Source organism: Acyrthosiphon pisum, chromosome A1 (assembly GCF_005508785.2).
Source record: "Acyrthosiphon pisum isolate AL4f chromosome A1, pea_aphid_22Mar2018_4r6ur, whole genome shotgun sequence".
In the NCBI taxonomy this organism is placed as follows: Eukaryota; Metazoa; Arthropoda; class Insecta; order Hemiptera; family Aphididae; genus Acyrthosiphon; species Acyrthosiphon pisum.
This window is the reverse complement of record NC_042494.1, coordinates 144,581,856-144,600,619: the sequence shown is the minus strand read 5'-3', so window position 1 is coordinate 144,600,619 and position 18,764 is coordinate 144,581,856. Positions and strand designations below refer to the sequence as shown.

The following is an 18,764-nucleotide window of genomic DNA, read 5'->3' as shown; positions in this document are numbered from 1 at the left end:
ATTATGATACAGTTTTCGATTTTGTCATTTAAGCCGATTATTCTTTCATCTGGTGTTCGGAGGTGGTTGTGATACCAGCCAATGCTTGACCTCAGAAGATGTTAGAGTCTAAGACCAACGACTGCGTCACACCAGTGCCATTCAACTTTTCCTAAACTGAAGCATAAATATTTTTTATTAATATTTATTTTATCGTATTATTACGTTCAATATCATTAAGTCTCGTGTTAAATTGGTCAATGTTTATAATGCAGCTTTCTATATTTTGAATTTTAAGTCGAATGTTCTTTCATCTGCAGGTGTTTGAGGGCCATCTACTGTATATATTATACATACGATTTATTTAGTATAACTACGTTCTATGTATACGTACATATTATTGTACATATATTAGTAAATTAACCATAATATATTTTGTACGATTTGTACTAAAATAGTATAATATATTAATAGTATGGTTTGCAGTTTTTGAAAGTTAAATCACATTACCTTTGTAGGCAATGTGCGAAAATTCGATTTGATGCATGCTTATACAGTCTGTTGTACCTGATCTGCCCAATAACCAATGGAAACTAATAAAATAAGAAATACTAATTTCTTCTAATTATTTATTCTATAACCAATATTATTAACTATGGTTCTCTAAAGTTTAGTAAAATATGCATTAATACTTTTATTTGAAATAATTGGTATAGGTTTAATTTACAAGAACTAAATAATTTTTTCTTATAACTACCTTTTTATACACTTCAGTAGTTTAATCGGTAATCTAATGACACTCTCGAAAAAAAAAACATAAACAAAATTGTTGGTAAACATAGGTCGTTATTTTTATCATAACACACAATCATCAAAATCAGTATTATTATTTTTATTTGTAATTATAGGTAATCGTAATTAATTACTTTACAGTTACTTTTCTCACAAGTTACAATATCATGAATTTGGATTCTTCATTAGTTGGTTAAAGTAATAATGATAAATTGGTAAATGGTATTCGATTGTATGGGGGTCAATGAATTTAAGAGTTGAAATATATAACCTTTCTTATTTTAGTGTTGGACATTTACATCTTATTTCGTACTTTTTCAATCAAAAATTTCTATCAAACCTACTTTTCTTACAATATCATTAATTTGGATTCTTTATTAGCTGGCTAAGGACTAAGGTAATACCTAATAGTATTTGATTCTTGTTATAATAATATTAAAAATCTGTAATTAACTCAGATTAAAAGTATGCCTAAGTTAGGTACAAGCCTATATTGAGATTGACTATTTTTCTAAATATCTTGCAAATAGTTTATTTTAAATCACGATTATTAAATAATTCTTAAAGAATTTCTACTGCTAAATTCATACTTTGCATGCGATACCTACCAATATAAGGAACTTATGTTCAAATTTCAAGTTATAAAAGTTAGTTATAAGAAAAAATTATTTAGCTCTTGTAAATTAAAACTATATCAATAATTTCAATTAAAAGTTTTAATGCATATTTTACTAAACTTTAGAGGACCATAGTTAATAAACTAGCGAACCAAAATTGATGATTTGACTATCAAAATTTTTTAAAATATAGTAGTTACCATTTGAAAAAATAAAGTAGTTGCCATTTGAAAAAATAAAGAAACACGTATTTTTTCGTTTTAACGAAATTCTATGCCATCGTTTCCATAAACGTTAAAAACCCCCGCGTACAATGATATAAGAAACATATAAGATAAGATATGTATAGATTATAATATAGATTTATAAGTTATATTATGTAGGTATACGTGTAAAGTCGTGTAATACAATTAGCTAATTACCTAGGTATACTGAAATCTGAACTACTCTGAACAAATTAAAATTATTCCAAATCATTGTTACCTAATTGATTTATTATTTATTTATTTATCAATTAAGGCTGGACATAATATTAATAACGGCCATTTATTTTGATTTCGCCTGACCAATATTTTCAAAGTTCGGTTCCACTGCGTGATATTACCCATGAAAACCATGGTGTGTTTCGTATTTAATATACTAATCGCAGACGACGACTACTGCAGCTATACAATATACATATTATATTACATATTATATACTATAAATTATAATATAACTGGCTGAACCCGTGCACTTCGTTAACCATTAAGTGTACCAACTATATTTGACTCAAACTTTGTTCAATTCGTTATTTAATATTCGGTGTGTGGTTTCAAAATTAATCTTAACTTTTCCGTTGCCCGGAATAAAAATTCTGATTCGCAGCAGTACATTATCAGGTAGGCAATCTACCTGTGGTAGATCGCGGACCCCGTGCTGTATTACGTTAGTGTATGATTTAACTCTAAAGTATCTAAGTTATACCAAGTTTGTCGTATTCTACCTATGGTGGATTGATATAATCAATTAATACAAAATCCTAATCTAACCTAACCGTACTAAAATCAGATGAATAAACGCAAATGCATACAAAAAAATGCATTCAAATCGGTCTAACCATTTAGGAGGAGTTCAGTCACAACACACGTGCAGTAGAATTATTGCGCTTAGCAACACATTCTGCGATTCATTTTTATATTATATATTTATATGAAATCAACAAACATGCCCGATTAACAAATAGCAACCAATATAGTATAATACACTGTTGCGCCACTGTTGTATTTTTGACATACAGATTTGAGATTTCCTACCTTTCCGGCGGATTTTCCTAAAATTTTATTTCGTAAAAACCTTTTCCTGGCAGTTAAGAACATTTAAATTTGAGCCAAATTTTGGTGCCAAAATTTGAGCCAAATCGGAACAGCCGTTCTCGATTGATGAATTGTTATACATTTTTATCTTCATATAAATATATATATATATATATAGATATATTTGGCACCATTATCAATGTCAATTTTATTACTATTATATAGACAGTATAGATAATAATATAAATATCTATTCCTAGCTATACTTCAGGGTTTATATTTTAGGATCAGATTATCAAAGCACAATACAACGTTTATTATAATATATTTTTATTACTAGATAATATTATGAGATATTTCATCATAAAAATTTGAACTAATCTACTTAAGTGTTTTTTAATTTGTTAAATGTTAATACAAATTAAAACTGAACTTCACAAATATTATTTTGTTTAAAAACAAATTGTTTTATTTTACTATGAGAAGTATTATCTAAGTATATAGGTACCTAAATATATTTATGGAATTTTAGTGAAAGTATTATCAAAATGAGGCAAGTAAAATGTGTACCACAGTTCACAGTTTTTGATTTTTAAAAGGAAAAGATTAATTGTGTAGAAAAATATTGATAAATCTTTATACCAATCGTTCCAGTCGCGTATTTAGGGTGGCATAAGGAACCTATGGCAGGGAGGATTATGACAGCATCATTTCATGCCCTCCCTCTATACTTGTACTGTACTTGTTTTTCTTGAATAATGATGGTCTTCCCTCTCATAAAAATATAATCAGTTGTTTTTTCTTGATGGTCACGCGCGTTAATAGATTACAAATTTGTATATAATATGTAAAACAACAATAAAGATGTGTATTTTATATATAATAAATGTCTAGTATTTCGTAAAGTTTCATGAAGTAAGATATCATAAAATTAACAATAATATCATACGCTCCCATAATTATTATTATTATAAACATTATAATCGTGGTATGTATAGGAGCTATATGATTTACTGCAGATTTAGAACTATATTCTTCAACAGTGATACCCTGAAGCTACGTGGTGACGGCGACGGTGCTATATTATAATAAAATATGTACGATTATTGTGATATTTGAGATCGTTAACCACGTTTGGGAAATATTTTCGTTGTGTATATGACCTTGAATACGTGAACAGTCGTAAAACTGAAAGGGTAAACAGTCGTCTCATTGTGTTTTCGAAATTTCGTAATCGGCGCGTCTAGGTACCTATATAATATAGATATAATATAATTTTATACATAATAATAATATGCATCCACTGGACATAGTATAATATTCCGATCCTTATACCTACTGCAGCCGCCGGAGGACGACCCTGATATAACGATATAACTAGAGCAAAAAAAAGATGGAAAAAAAATCTTGTAAGTATAATATATGATGCCTGTGTTGTGTGTTTACACTCGGTCCGGTTCAATAAAACGTCGAATAAAAACCCACCCTCGGTAGACTTCAAAAGAACCACGGCACTGTGACCTAGACGGATATATACACATGTAATATAATATAGTTAGGCATCCGGTGTTTATATATAATAGGTATATAATATGATGCATTATACTCGTCAAGATTGTAAATGAAAGAGAAAATCACTGCTATTATATTATTATATGCATGCGATATGCTCAAATAATTTTAATCGGGGGAACGGAGTGGCCGAGCCGCAGACTAAGGCGTCGGGTTCGAACTCGGCCACGGCCGGCATTTTTCTTCGGGCAGTCACGGTGTCCGGAGAGAAAGGTCGCCATCCCCTACAGTTCCACAGGCTAATGACCTCAGTTGTCAAAGCCTCAACTAAAAAAATAAATTAATTCGTTCCATTACGAGGTGTAATATTTATCTGATAACAAGACTTATTGTTTTTTGAAAACGATCGGCTTCACTTCTACACGATGACGCACTTTTTCCTTTTTTAACCGAACAATTACATCATAAATGTATGTGTATACATTAAATATTATAATTTATATACATATGGATATATACCAACGTAATAATTAGGTTGGTAAATAACTAACATATATCTACTCTATTTGTAAAATATCTTGTTTATGCAAAGTGATTGTAAAATAATAAAATAAATAAAATAATTATTATTTTACAAGTTTCATATTTTATTATTATAAATCAAAAATCAAAAAGACAAAATATATTGATAATTGACTATAATATCATTATATACTAGTTCGCACCTATTTTGTGAATGCGCCTGACTCTGTGACTTGACCGGCCCACGATTCACGCGTGTAAAAGTTTATAGTGTAAGGTGTACAATAGTACCTTTTACTGTTTTTAGGGCGTTTTATATAGGCAATTTCTTAATAATTTGAAAAAAAAATCAAAATGCCAATATGAAACGACAGAAATGATGGGTCAGGCTTCCTCAGGTGGTTTAGGAAACACATACTAAGCGGAGTGACGAGACAAAACCAGCATACGATGGCGGCCGCAATTGAGACTAGGTTCGCTCGACCAAAACGACGAGCGAGAACCAAAACAACGGTGGCGCCGGTGCAGGATACGGTGGTCACCGTGTATGGGGGGGCTTGAGCTGGAACAAATCCTGCAAATGTGCCGGGAGCTAATGATACCAGCCGACCTCAGAACACATTAGTAAACCATCGCGTCACACCAGTGCCACTCAACATTTCCCAAATGAAAGAATAACTGAAGCATAAATAATTTTTATGAACATTTTATTTTTTTTATTATTACGCTCTATATAATTAAGTCTCGTGTTAAATTTGTCCATATTTATAATTTAACTTTCCATTTTGTCTTTTAAGTTGACTGTTCTTTCATCTGCAGGTGTTTGAGGGTCACGATTTGTACAACAATATATTAATAGTATGCTTTGCAATTTTAGATTCTGAGCGGAGCGATATAATATATTATTATGTTTATTTTTGGTCGTCCACTATTATAATGATGTGTGACTAATAAACAAACATCTAAGATATCACATATTTTGTGCTTTAGCCAGATATTATAAAAGCCTGCAGGAAGTTTTGCTCGATAAAAAAAATTATATTTTCACTATTTACATGATGATATTATGAAAGTATCTACCATCGATTTTTACAAAAACCATTTTAAGGTGTAACATGTAGCCAAGATTATCAAATGGGGGAGGGGAGGGGTTCAGTCGTAATTTTCAAAATATGCTTAAATATATGTACTATGTAGCAACATGTTTATATTATTTTTGAAAAATCATAAAACATATTGCAATTTTGGTAATAAAAAACTAAAAAATAAGCAGGTATATAAACCTGATAAATAAATAAATAAAAACTTTATTTTAAAAATACTTACATACAATAGTTACTAGCTGGTTAATAAAAAAGTAATAACGAATAACGTGATATGTGAACACCATAGTATGGTATTATAAAAGGCTTCGGCCTCCCCAAATCTCAAAATTATCGCCTATTGTACCTAACCAAACATAATATTTTTAAAGATATTTTTCAATGTTATCCAAACATAATTTTTCCCGACAATTGTATGTACATTCAAGTTAAAAAAGGTGGGTAAGTGGATTTCGCTCTGCTGTACAGTAGGTTACAAGTGGGTCACTGTATAATGGATAGTATTAAGTTTGAATTCAATGATATAATATCACTGTATAAGAAAAACGATTCTGAGCGGAAACGGTTTGTCAGTCTATGTATTAGACATACCTATTAAAGGTATACTTATCTATAGTATTAAAAAAAAATTGACCTATAATAGGGCTCAAAAAGAGTCAAAATATTTTCAAAATTGTATGATGCATAAGAAATGAAAATATAAACATTCAGTGAAATTTTTATGTATCTACAGTTATTCGTTCTTGAATTACAACAAAATAACAAAATCGCTACATGAGAAATCGAGTGAATATCCAATCTTGTGAAAATATGAACTTCAAACGCTCATAAAAATTTAATTTGAGTTTCTTATAGACATTTTTTTTTCGATAAAGGTAGATTATCCTATAAGGAATCTTGTATTACATTTTAAAATCTTAGTTCTAAAAAGAAAAATGTTTACGAATTATTAACTCAAAATAATTTTCTAATATTCGTGATTTTTACATATTTTGTCAATTTTTGAACTTTAAATGCTAATAAAAAAAAACTGTGACTAAGGATTTTTAATATTTTTTAAATATCATTGAAACAATATTGTAGGCGCCTCGTATTAAATTTTCAAGTATTTTTACTCAAAAAATAAAGTTTTATTGACATTCATAAAAAAAAAAACTAATTAAATTGGAAACTGAAATTGTCCGTAAACAGCTCAAAACAAATTAAAATATTTTTAAAATTTTATCATGTATAGAAAATGGAAATATAACCAATCAGAGAAAATGTCATGTATCTACAGTCATTCGTTTTAAAGTTACACCAAAAACCAAAACCAATTTTCTCGAAAACAGATTTTGCGTAAAAATTCCCGTTTTCCCTTAATTTTTCTTTTGTTTTTCAAGGCGCTTTTGAAAACTATTGGAAAAATGTTATTTTTGACCTAGATTCACTTTCCTATCAGAAAAGGTACTGTTGAAGAAAATCCAAGCACTTTTACTGTCCTAAAAGGTGATGACAGACACAAAAAAAATTTTAAAAAAACACACATCATTGTAAAATCAATACATTCATCGTTCCACTCAGAATCTAAAATAAACAAATATGCAAATTCAAACTTTGTATTCAATTTTGCCATTTCATAAGACAAATGTATACTTGCAAGCAGTCCCGAACCCTATAAACAATATATTTATTAGGAGGGCAAATGTCAAGGGGGGGGGGTGTTAAACACCCAAAACCCCCCCTTGGCTACGCCACTGCATGTTATCGTACTTATAATTAATATAAATATTATATAAATACTTGTTAGTTTAATGTGTGTACACCAATATTATAAACACTATGTATTAATTCGCGTAAATTGGGCAACTTTAATATACACCATTCTATACTTATCATATTTAATTTAGAACATAGGTCTGGCCATTCGGTGTAAGTAGAACATATTGTTTTGTTGAAACTCGGGAGTACGCCTTTGATCCGGATTACTGCACCTATATGCCCCTTATAATTGTGAGTGTTAAAATTTTTAAAAAATTAAAAAAATTAAAAAATATGGTGTTTAATCTCGAGGTTAAATATGTATTGGCAACACAAAACATTTTAGTTTTTATTATCATTAAGTATACATTTAATACTTAATCAGACAATGACTTTATCTAGCATAATTTTTATATTCCGGAGACATATGCCAATCGAGCCACCCCATTTAGTCTACCCTTACCCGTTTTATTATAGTAAGGCTATATAGTTATGATGATTATAGTACCTACCCATAATAATTGTACATTATCTATATTTAAAGTAAGTAGCGCTCGGGAGGGCAGATATAGGACCGCACAAGTAGGTAATTACTAAAGAATATAAAAAACAGAAACTTTTAAAAGACATCATATACCTAATTAAAATTCTTTAACTCCAATATAAGTAATATAATATAATATTACCTATTGTGTAGTGAATTCATTTAAAATACTTAGGTACCCCGTGTTTATTTTCTAAGAACCAACATTGTGCATTTGAACGTTAATTATCATTTATTATTGTAATATTATGAAGTTTTGGAGTATATTTTCAGCATTCTAAAAATACTCATCTATGAAAAATGTTTTTGAAAAAAATGTAAAGTGGATTCACCACTATGTGACTGCAGGTATCTAGGTTGCATACTTTCTGACGAATAAATTGTTCAGGTCAATATTATAACTTAACGATCGCAATGCAGACATAAGTTTCGTTATCAAAATACTAATAAAGTTGCCGATATCATCAAGTTAGGTCAACGATGTGAGTTGCGGACACAAATATTTCTCTTCATTACTTTTTCAGAACTTTGGACAAGCTAACAAAAAAAAATTGCTAGTTGGGATTAAAAATATTTGTGTCTTGCAAAAGAGAAATCTAAATTATTATAAATTAAATATGTTTTTTAAAAACATACATCGTATGTTATAGTACAATATTATACTCATAAAACTAGGTACGTACTATAAATTATTATAATATTTGTACCACATATTTCTAAATTGAACGTCTCGGGCGTTGGAAAAGAAATCCGTATTAGGAGTACACCGCTACACCAGATGGCACTAGGGGTACGGAATTTCTATGATTTAATATTCATTTTTCGTATACCTACTTCGTTCATTTTTGAAAATATATTTTCGACTTGACAAGTTCCCACATCTGTATTAAAATATTATAAATTATAATATACGATTTATGGTTCGATATATTTTGTTTTTAATTCGTCCACAGTAGTTTTCAACCGATACTTCGGTACCACCGCAAAATGACCGTCGCCATCAACGGTAATATATACATATGATTTACGGTTTTTTTTCCGTGTACGGAACTACGAAACGATTCACTACGATATTATTGATATACCTAGGTTATTATTACGTAAATAGTTATTCGTTTACATTTTTGTCGCGCTGAAAACTAAAAAAAGTATTATTTTTTTCCGACTATTTCTTATCGCCCTCCTTGTCGTATTAGAAATTGGAACGCTGTTTGAGTTGCCTATCGTGCGCCTGCCATACAATACAAACTGTGATTAATAAAAATAATATTGCAAATATTATTAAGTAATCGCACGATAAACTTGTACTGATCAAATCGTATATTGTTTACAGATACATTCGGTGCACTTTTACCATTCGTCATCTAGAAGTCACGCGACGAGTGCGAATTCAAGCCACTGACGAAACATAGAGGGCGGCATAGGTGAACGAGAGGGTCGATCGAGTACGATGTCATTCGAATTTTGGTGAGCCACATAATATTATTCTTTATTTGATTTACATAGTATTGTTATCGGTTCTATAACTGTTGGTTGATTCGAAAGTTTTTTTTTGTAATGCATGTGCACGTAGCAGTTTTTCAATTGATTTTTCAAGTTCTTTATTCGTAGAAAAGGAATGTAAGTAAGTCAGACTAGTCGGAGAATTTATTCCTCTTTGAAAATTCGAAACGTTTTTTTCTATGTATAGATGGCGCGATCCATACGATATAATACATATAATGTAATAATAATATGGTTCGCATAGTATGATAATAATATACTAAATCCTCGGTATATAATATAATTTATAACAATAATTCATTACATAAGTTTATTATAAACATAGCCAAATCAAAATATTATAAAATATTTTTTAGTGAAAACTCCGAATTAATGTTATGAACACGCACTGGCCAACAATACTAAAAATTTCAATTTAATTATATAGGTAGTAACAGTGATATTTCATTCTGTGGCGTGTTAAAAGTGCGTTTTAATTAAAATGTATGTATAATTTATGTACCTGCCTATTGAGTAAATAAAAAACCAAAAAATCGTATAAACTTCAGATTTATTATTTATATATTTACGGTTTATTATATACACTTTTATTTATGGTCAAAGATTATAAAAATGAATTAGTTGCAACTTACAATTAGATAACAATGACTTTAACAAGGGAATCAAAAATCGTAGTTAGTGTGGGTTTATAGCGCAATATATTTAATCATCACAAATGCATTTTGCTGTAGGTACTGGTACCTATATAATATATATACATCTAATTATAGTGATTACACTTTTTATTTAAAACTAAGTTTTAGACTTGATCTGGTACTTTTATTATTGTATTTGTATAGATACCATAATATTATACGATTTGAATCCACAGATTTGTTGAAACAGTTTTGAATGTTTTCACCGTGAAAATATGAATCCATAGAATCAATCGAAATAAATCGATACAAATCAAATGCGATGATTTAAATGTATAATATTTATGATAGTGATCGACGAAAAGCGAATAATGACTTTTTTCTCTATGATAATATAATAATATTTTATCACGCAGTATATTAATATTAGATCAAACGGATGTTCGCATCTGCGATCGCGTGTTAAAAAGTAAAATAAGAAATTAATGTCCCTCATGATCGCATACATATTTTATATATTATTGTTGGCGTATATAATATATATATATACCTATATAGTTATAATATATCACGTGACCCTATATTATATATTATTATAGTGCTCGTGTGCAAAAAAAGGTTTATATATTCGCAAAGCATGTATACACAGCCCCATAATTATAATAAAAATTGATAAAAACACCGAACTGTGTATCGTCATGAGAATATATTATATCGCTGTACTAGCGTAAACAAATACAATATACTTACATATTATAATAATATATAACATTATATATACGTCATAAAATCTCTTTTAGCTTTTTACGCGGCTTGAATCCAAATGTCATAACACACACACACACACACACCCACTCTCGTGCTTATGAATTTTTATACTTGTATGTATATAATAAAAGTATATCTGTATTATATACTATTGTTGTCTTCGACTTTTACATACGCATATATATGATAAATACATACATGATATTTATAAACGTACGTGTGTCGTCATCCTGGAAAAATTGTATTACACGCGCTTATAAACCACCACGGCCGGCGTCTGTGTTTACGATCATCCGTCGCGAGGGGGATGATATTTTGTATATAAGTATTATGATATGATGCGTGTTTGTTTTTTTTCTAAATATATATCTCTCTCGTTACAGTATCAGCGTACTCTTCTGTGTGTATATATTATATTATAGTGGGGGGGGGGGGGTGATGCGTTTCGAGACACGTGCGATATATTTTATCATCGCGATTTATATACATATATGAACACGTGAATTGGGGGGTGAGGCATGACGTAAAACCCTGCAACCCTATAATATATTTGTTTTTTGTACCCAAATGTCCCGGAAAATACAGACGACCGCGACACTCTGAAAAAATGTTTTCGTATACTTATAGGAAAATATATATAGATTCTCGTATATTATATCATATTACGACTGAGTGCGAATAACTACACCTATATATTCTAATATATACTGCGTGGTATTTGAAAACTTTTAAAATTGACATGCACATGCAAGTTACAATAGGATACAAGTTTCCATCTTTTTGAACCCCTATATAGACTATAGGTTTAGGTATATATACTCGCATGCACGTGTTGAGTGTATTCGAGTGAGACGATTCTCACGCACACACAAGCTCATTCATATATATATGTATATAATATAATATAACTTCAAAACTACAGAGAAAAGCTTTCAGACGTCAAGAATAAAGTCTCTCGCCAAGATAAATATATGTATGGAGCGGGCGCACTCGTGAGACGAATTTGGCCATAAAATCGCGGCGACCGTCACCTTTTCACGAAAATACGTGACTCGAATCTCGTGTCGGACACGTTTTTACGCCCTTATATTATATTATATATATTTTATATCACCGGACGCCGTCAGCGCCTTCCACGACTTATTTCACCGCCGACGACGATGTATGCCCCACTTTAAAACGTATGGGTTGGTTTATATTATATATATATACATAAACTTTGTATGATATTTACAGTGACCGCGATCAAGATACAATTGTCCATATTTTTGTACCTAATAGACGAATATGCGATGTATATTGTATAATCGTTTTTCAACTCGTAATATTATTATTTTATTCTAATACACTATACCTATATGCATAAACTTTAATATCAATCGATACCAGTTAACAAATAACTGCATTTTTTTTGTTATTTAAACATAAAATTAACATTCAAATACATTTTCTATTGTAATTTTTAAATATACCTAATACCTATAATATGCATAATATATTAATGATCGCCGTTCCTATATATACGTAAGTTTATTATATTTATTATATATTATACTGTTCTGCGTATAATAAATAGATAGACTATAAGTACCGCTTTGGCAGCACTTCCATCGTATATTTATTTGTCCTGCCCTCGCCCACCTATAAACGCGTGGAAAAAAATCGAATAAAATTCATTCAAACGTCGTTGATTGTATACGCTGCAGTTGGACACCGTCCATTCAATATACCACCAGACACCATCTAATGCTTTCCATATATTATCTCTATTATATAAGCGCGCGTTTGTGCTTCAGTTTAATTTACATCGCTTGGAACCGAATCAAACGGCCTGTCGTAGTTTAAGGTCGTCAGCGAGTATTTTTGTCATCATACGCATTTACCCCGATGGAATTCACGACATTATATTATATAGTGGCTTAATAATAAAATATGTTCTGCACGTATCTATTGAAACGCTTGTTATCTGCAATCAGTCTTCTAAATTTTCAACAGTCGGTAATGAAGTTTCTGCCAAATTCATTTCCACGTTTAGATTGTCTTTGGTACACCTGATATATACAGCTAAAGATTTAGTCTCATACAGTTTTGTAACATGAAATGATAACATATAAATAATGTTACTTTATGCTATACACAGTTATATTATTTACTAGCTGATCCCGTGCACTTCGTTTCCCGTTAAATTTACCAACTCTATATGACTCGAACTTTGTTCAATTCGTTATTTAATATTCGGTGTATGGTGTTCAGAATTTATCTTAACTCTTCTGTTGCCTGAGATAAAAATTCTAATTCAAAGCAGTATATTATCAGGTAGGCAATCTACCTGCGGTAGATAGCGGACACCGTGCTGTTTGTATGTAACTTTATAATTTAACTCTAAAGTGTCAAAGTTATACCAAGTATGTCACTGAATTCCTAAACGGCTGGACTAATTGTGAATGCCGAGTCTGTCGACCAATATTTCCTCCTCATCCACCAATTGAATGAATACACTGATTTCATGGTAACCAATAATTATTATTATATAATAGCTTTAAAACCCGTGGCGACCATTTATAAACCAAAATTTCCACCGTAAATCTCTAAATCCCCGTTTGAGCACATACCATGGTTGGACCTAGGGGATGATTTGTAGCCTATGTGTGTTATTCTGATGTTATTGTAATTGACTATGTATATTATTGTAGAGTTTCATTAAAATCCGTTCAGTAGTTTTTACGTGAAAGAGTAACAAACATACTTACAAGCTTTCGCGTTTATAATATTAGTAGGATTTATAGTCGTCCATAGTGATGTGTATCCGTCTAGTGTTTAGTTAGGTTATATATAAAAAGGTTATACATTTTAAATTATTTTTTTTCAATTAAATGTACTACAAATTTGTGTTTTCAAGTTTTTAAAAATGTACCAACCATTTAACTAGTTAATTACCCACATTTGTATTAAACTATACTATGTAAATGACCGGTTATATTTTCCAAATAATTAAACAAGCATAAAAAGAAATAATAACCTATGCAAATTACACAATTTTAGTATAAAGATAAACGATAAAACATAAATGTGGTAACTCTCATATTTAATATAGGAGTAGTTCAGTAGTGTATTTGAATTAACTACTGTTAAGTTATAATATTATAGTAGGCGCCTATTATAGGTAATTATGTATATAGCCATGATTTATTTATTTTTTTATTTAATGTTTATATGTACAATTATATTGCTTATGTGCGTTTATGAGTTATAAAGAGTTTTTACAGACTAATTCATTGGTAGTGGTTTATACGTCAACACGTAAACCGAAGTGATTATATATTATAACATTTTATATTATGATATATTTTAGACTCGATGAATCGAAAATATCGACGCATCATGCGGTAAATACCATCATAATATGTATAAACTATTATAAACGTGGCGTTGTTCAATGATTATGATTAGAATTGTTATTTGATGACCTTCACATATTTTACCTGTACAGTCATATTACTAATATGTGCGTAAATCATGGATTTAATTAATACATAATGTTATTTTGTATTAAATTATTGTGTTAAAGTGAATTATGAGTATAAAAGTTGTAAGTTGTTACAGAGCTAATATTATGAAATATTAGGTACTATTATACAGGTACTTGCGTAATGCATATGCTGTTTTTACATAATATGTACCTATAGTATTAGAGTTTTTTTTCTATTTAATTGGTATTCTTATTTTCCTCTGCAGCCTACGCATAAATAATTAATACTGCTAAAGAAATCAATAAACATACATAAAAAAAATCCATATCAGATTTCATAAACGATATTTTTTTATAATAAAATATAACAATATACGAATGAACAGAAAATATACAACAATTTTCACTAATTATTTTTCGTCTTAAAAATGTAATTTATATTAGAATTTATTATATTTTAAAATCGAAATTTGTGTGGAGAAATATTCACGCGTAGACCTCGGTATAATTATAATAATAAACGACGACGCGATACGTTCATATATAGATATATATGTATAGCTGGTATGCTCATCGGTCATTGCAATAGAATTATTATGATCATTATAATCATAAGCGGGAAATCAATCTTTATGTATCACTTTATTTACTGATTATGATACTTGTACCTGCATTCTTTGTCTCCGATCTATATTATGTAAAGCTCAATTCATACATTCGATTTAACACGCACAGCCTTTTATATAACATAATATACATCGTCACTGCTGCTGCAATATATAAGCGTATTATTTTCGTACGTTTAAATATATATATAATATTATAATGTATATACATATATATATATATATATTATGTGTAATGTGTATTATTAATATAATAATGCGAACGAACGGTGAATATAAAAATCAAATTTTATTTGACACTTTTGACATGCGCTAGTCGTCCGAGCGTAAAAAGAAAAAAATTGTAAAACTTGTCCGGCGCGCGTATAAATCTTACGGTTTTATTCATTCGGGTCCTTTATCACCTATTTATACGTATTGCGTACCCATGTCCACCCCGCCAATACAATTTCTCCGTTCATCCCTACCAAATAATATATTTAAATACACACACACACACACACATTATATATATGTATAGTCCGTCCTACATCGTATTATACATAGGTATACCACCAGAGTTGTGGATCATCTCGTATACCGTGCAAGTGCTGCACGTACGCACCACACACATAATATCACGCCACGCTCGTATATATAATAATATGTTTGAGTGCGTGTTAACCGTTAAACGATATTTCGTTTAATTTGTTTTTCCTCCGTGTATAAATTATTATAATATGTACATATATATATACGTCAAAAAAAAATACACTTACATGAAGCGCGTAGGTAGGTATATATATACCAAAACCAATGCCTATACAGTATACACGTATACTCGTAATGCGCTTTTACATCAATATAATAATAAACGTCTGCAGTAGTACACGTGCATATATGGGCGACGAAAATCCTGCACCGGATTTGTTAATATATTCAAAATGTATTCGGTGTGAATTTAAATATAATATATACACAATTAGAGTCGCTTGTTTCGTCCCAAAGCCATATATACCTACTCGAGCATCACGACCGTATTCTCTTATGTTGTATTATATATATGCACCTATAATGTGTGTGTATATATATGGCACGTTCCACGGAGAAGATGGGGTAAAGTTGGTTTTTTTTGTAAATTATATTATACCTCGTAAAGTTGGGTGACACGTGGGAAATCCTGGATAATATAATATGAAGGCTAATTAACATATTATTATCTCGATAACGAACGTTGGACACATAGAGATGTTTGACGATAAAAAATATACACGCACGTGTGTGTATTATATACATATATTATAATATAATAGTTTTAGTTTTTTCATATTATATAAAGGCGTAGATGTATACATATACGTATCGGGTAGGAACATATGCACGGACGAGCAAATATGTATTACCTATGTATATAATATATACACATGTATGTATATATGTAATATTTATACGACTTTTATGTATTATCATCGACGGTGGGTTCATAAAAATATACGGATTTCTAGTTTTTATTTTAAATTAAAAAAAATAAATATTTTTGTATAATATTATTATAACATATACCTTCCCATCGTAGTATCTATATGTCGTATATGTAAGTAAATGTCTAATATATGCATAAAGCTACGCGTCTTATATATATAAGACATGTTTAACGATAAAAAGAAAAACGTTAACTATCGCGTCGAAAAATCTCGACACAAATAAATTATGACACTATAGGACATAAATTAGATAGTCTTAAATATATTTTTAATCGAATGTCATTAGAACGCATAATATTATATTATAATCCGTAAATTATACATAAGTAGGTATATATTATTATACCTACCATCACGTGTTATAGCCTATAAGTACCAATATACCTACGTACCTATATATTATGATGATGTTTGAAATATTGAACGATAGTATTAAACTATTCAAGAGAAAAACATATTATATAATACCTACTATATTAGGTATATATTGTTTATAAATCCATTATTACAAACTACATAGTTGCTGAATGAAAACCGGTAGATACCTAAAGGCCTATATACCGGTACACGGACTTTTCTGATAATGTCGAGCTGTATATTTAGACCATATTAATATGATAAAATGAATTGCTATTTTTATCACAATTTAGCAGACAACGGGGAGATAATATCCTACATATTATTCAGTCCGATAGCATATAGGTACCAGGAGTTTAATATTGTATAATTATAGAATTTTTTTTTTTTTTTATTAAGAATAAATAGGCTTTGACAACGGAGATCATTAGCCTGCAAAGGTTTACATTGATAAGTTGAAAGAAATTAGGTACCTTAGAAATATTTATACATAATTATATACATCATGAGACAAAAAAAAAAAAAAAATAGGAGTATTTAAAGATTGTTTATAATCTGTTGGATAGTTTGATGGCATTAAAAAAGTAGAAGATTGCATCGGTGTTGGTCTCCCCAAACGGTTCTTCGATGTTGGAGAGGTGGTTTAAGATGCTTCGTTCGTTGTTGTACTTGACACAGTGGAGTGTTTAGGATGTTCGATTGTCAGTGGTAGCCGGTATAGGTCACATAGATAGCAGATTGGATGATTTACATGGTTGAAAAGGAAAGAATGGGTGAGATGTGTATGGCAATTCTAGCTATAGTTGTGACAATATCTACTTTACGGGATGTCTTGATGGGGAAAAGATAATATTATATGACCATTTTCTTGGTTATTATTTTATACAGAATACAAAATGTAATTTGTATGTATTATATTACGTACATTATACATACATACATACATACATACATACATACATACATACATACATACATACATACATACATACATACATTCATATATAAATACATACATACATACATACATACATACATACATACATACATACATACATACATACATACATACATACATACATACATACGAATATAATATAGACCTAGTATATGGCGACAATATTTTTGTCAAACCCATATTTTCTTATAGATATTAGGTATTTCCATATTTTCAATGAAAATTAGGGACTATAAGATCGACGTTTTACTCAGAGGTATTTTTGGCATGTTATAGCATACTAAAAATGTAGAGATACTCTTATGGCCCTTTTGGCTATACATACCTATATTATATAGGTATAACGTATCACATTTTTATTTTATTACTATATATACATCAGCAATCGCGTTGTATAGTTATAATTATGTACACTATTATACACCTATTCAGCAATATGATATTTAAAATAATATTATACTGGATAACGCGTATAGGAATTTCTAGCGATCTGCAGCCTATGACTATTATCCAAGTATACCTATCAAATATATAATATTTTACATAAACGTATATAGTAGTTATAAGCGCCTTGCACCAATATAGTTCTATATATATATATATATTTTTTTTTGTGCATATATAAGTAAAGAAAGTACTTAAGTTAAACGCCGCACTTAAAAAGGGATATCTGGCCGTCGTATATAATAAATCAGCCTCCGGGCCCGTTATAGTTGGGGTCAGCTAATTATTGTCGTACATCGAAAGTGAAATCATAAAAATACGGCGGACAGGAGTACGTGAGAACGTTATGGGCCCATAAAGTGCGTAATGGCATTACGCATAAAAACATTTATATATATTTATATATATGTATACATACGATCGTGTGTAAAATGTTT

General features: G+C 29.9%; 1 protein-coding gene across 1 annotated transcript in view; it reads left to right on the top strand.

Moving 5' to 3' along the window:
• LOC100162565 (homeobox protein abdominal-A homolog) overlaps nucleotides 1–18,764 on the top strand; it is an 84,275-nt gene that overhangs the window by 16,016 nt on the left and 49,495 nt on the right. The window contains exon 2 of the mRNA XM_001943736.5: nucleotides 9,438–9,571. The gene's annotated coding sequence lies outside the window, so the exon portion shown is untranslated. The remainder of the gene's footprint in view (nucleotides 1–9,437; nucleotides 9,572–18,764) is intronic.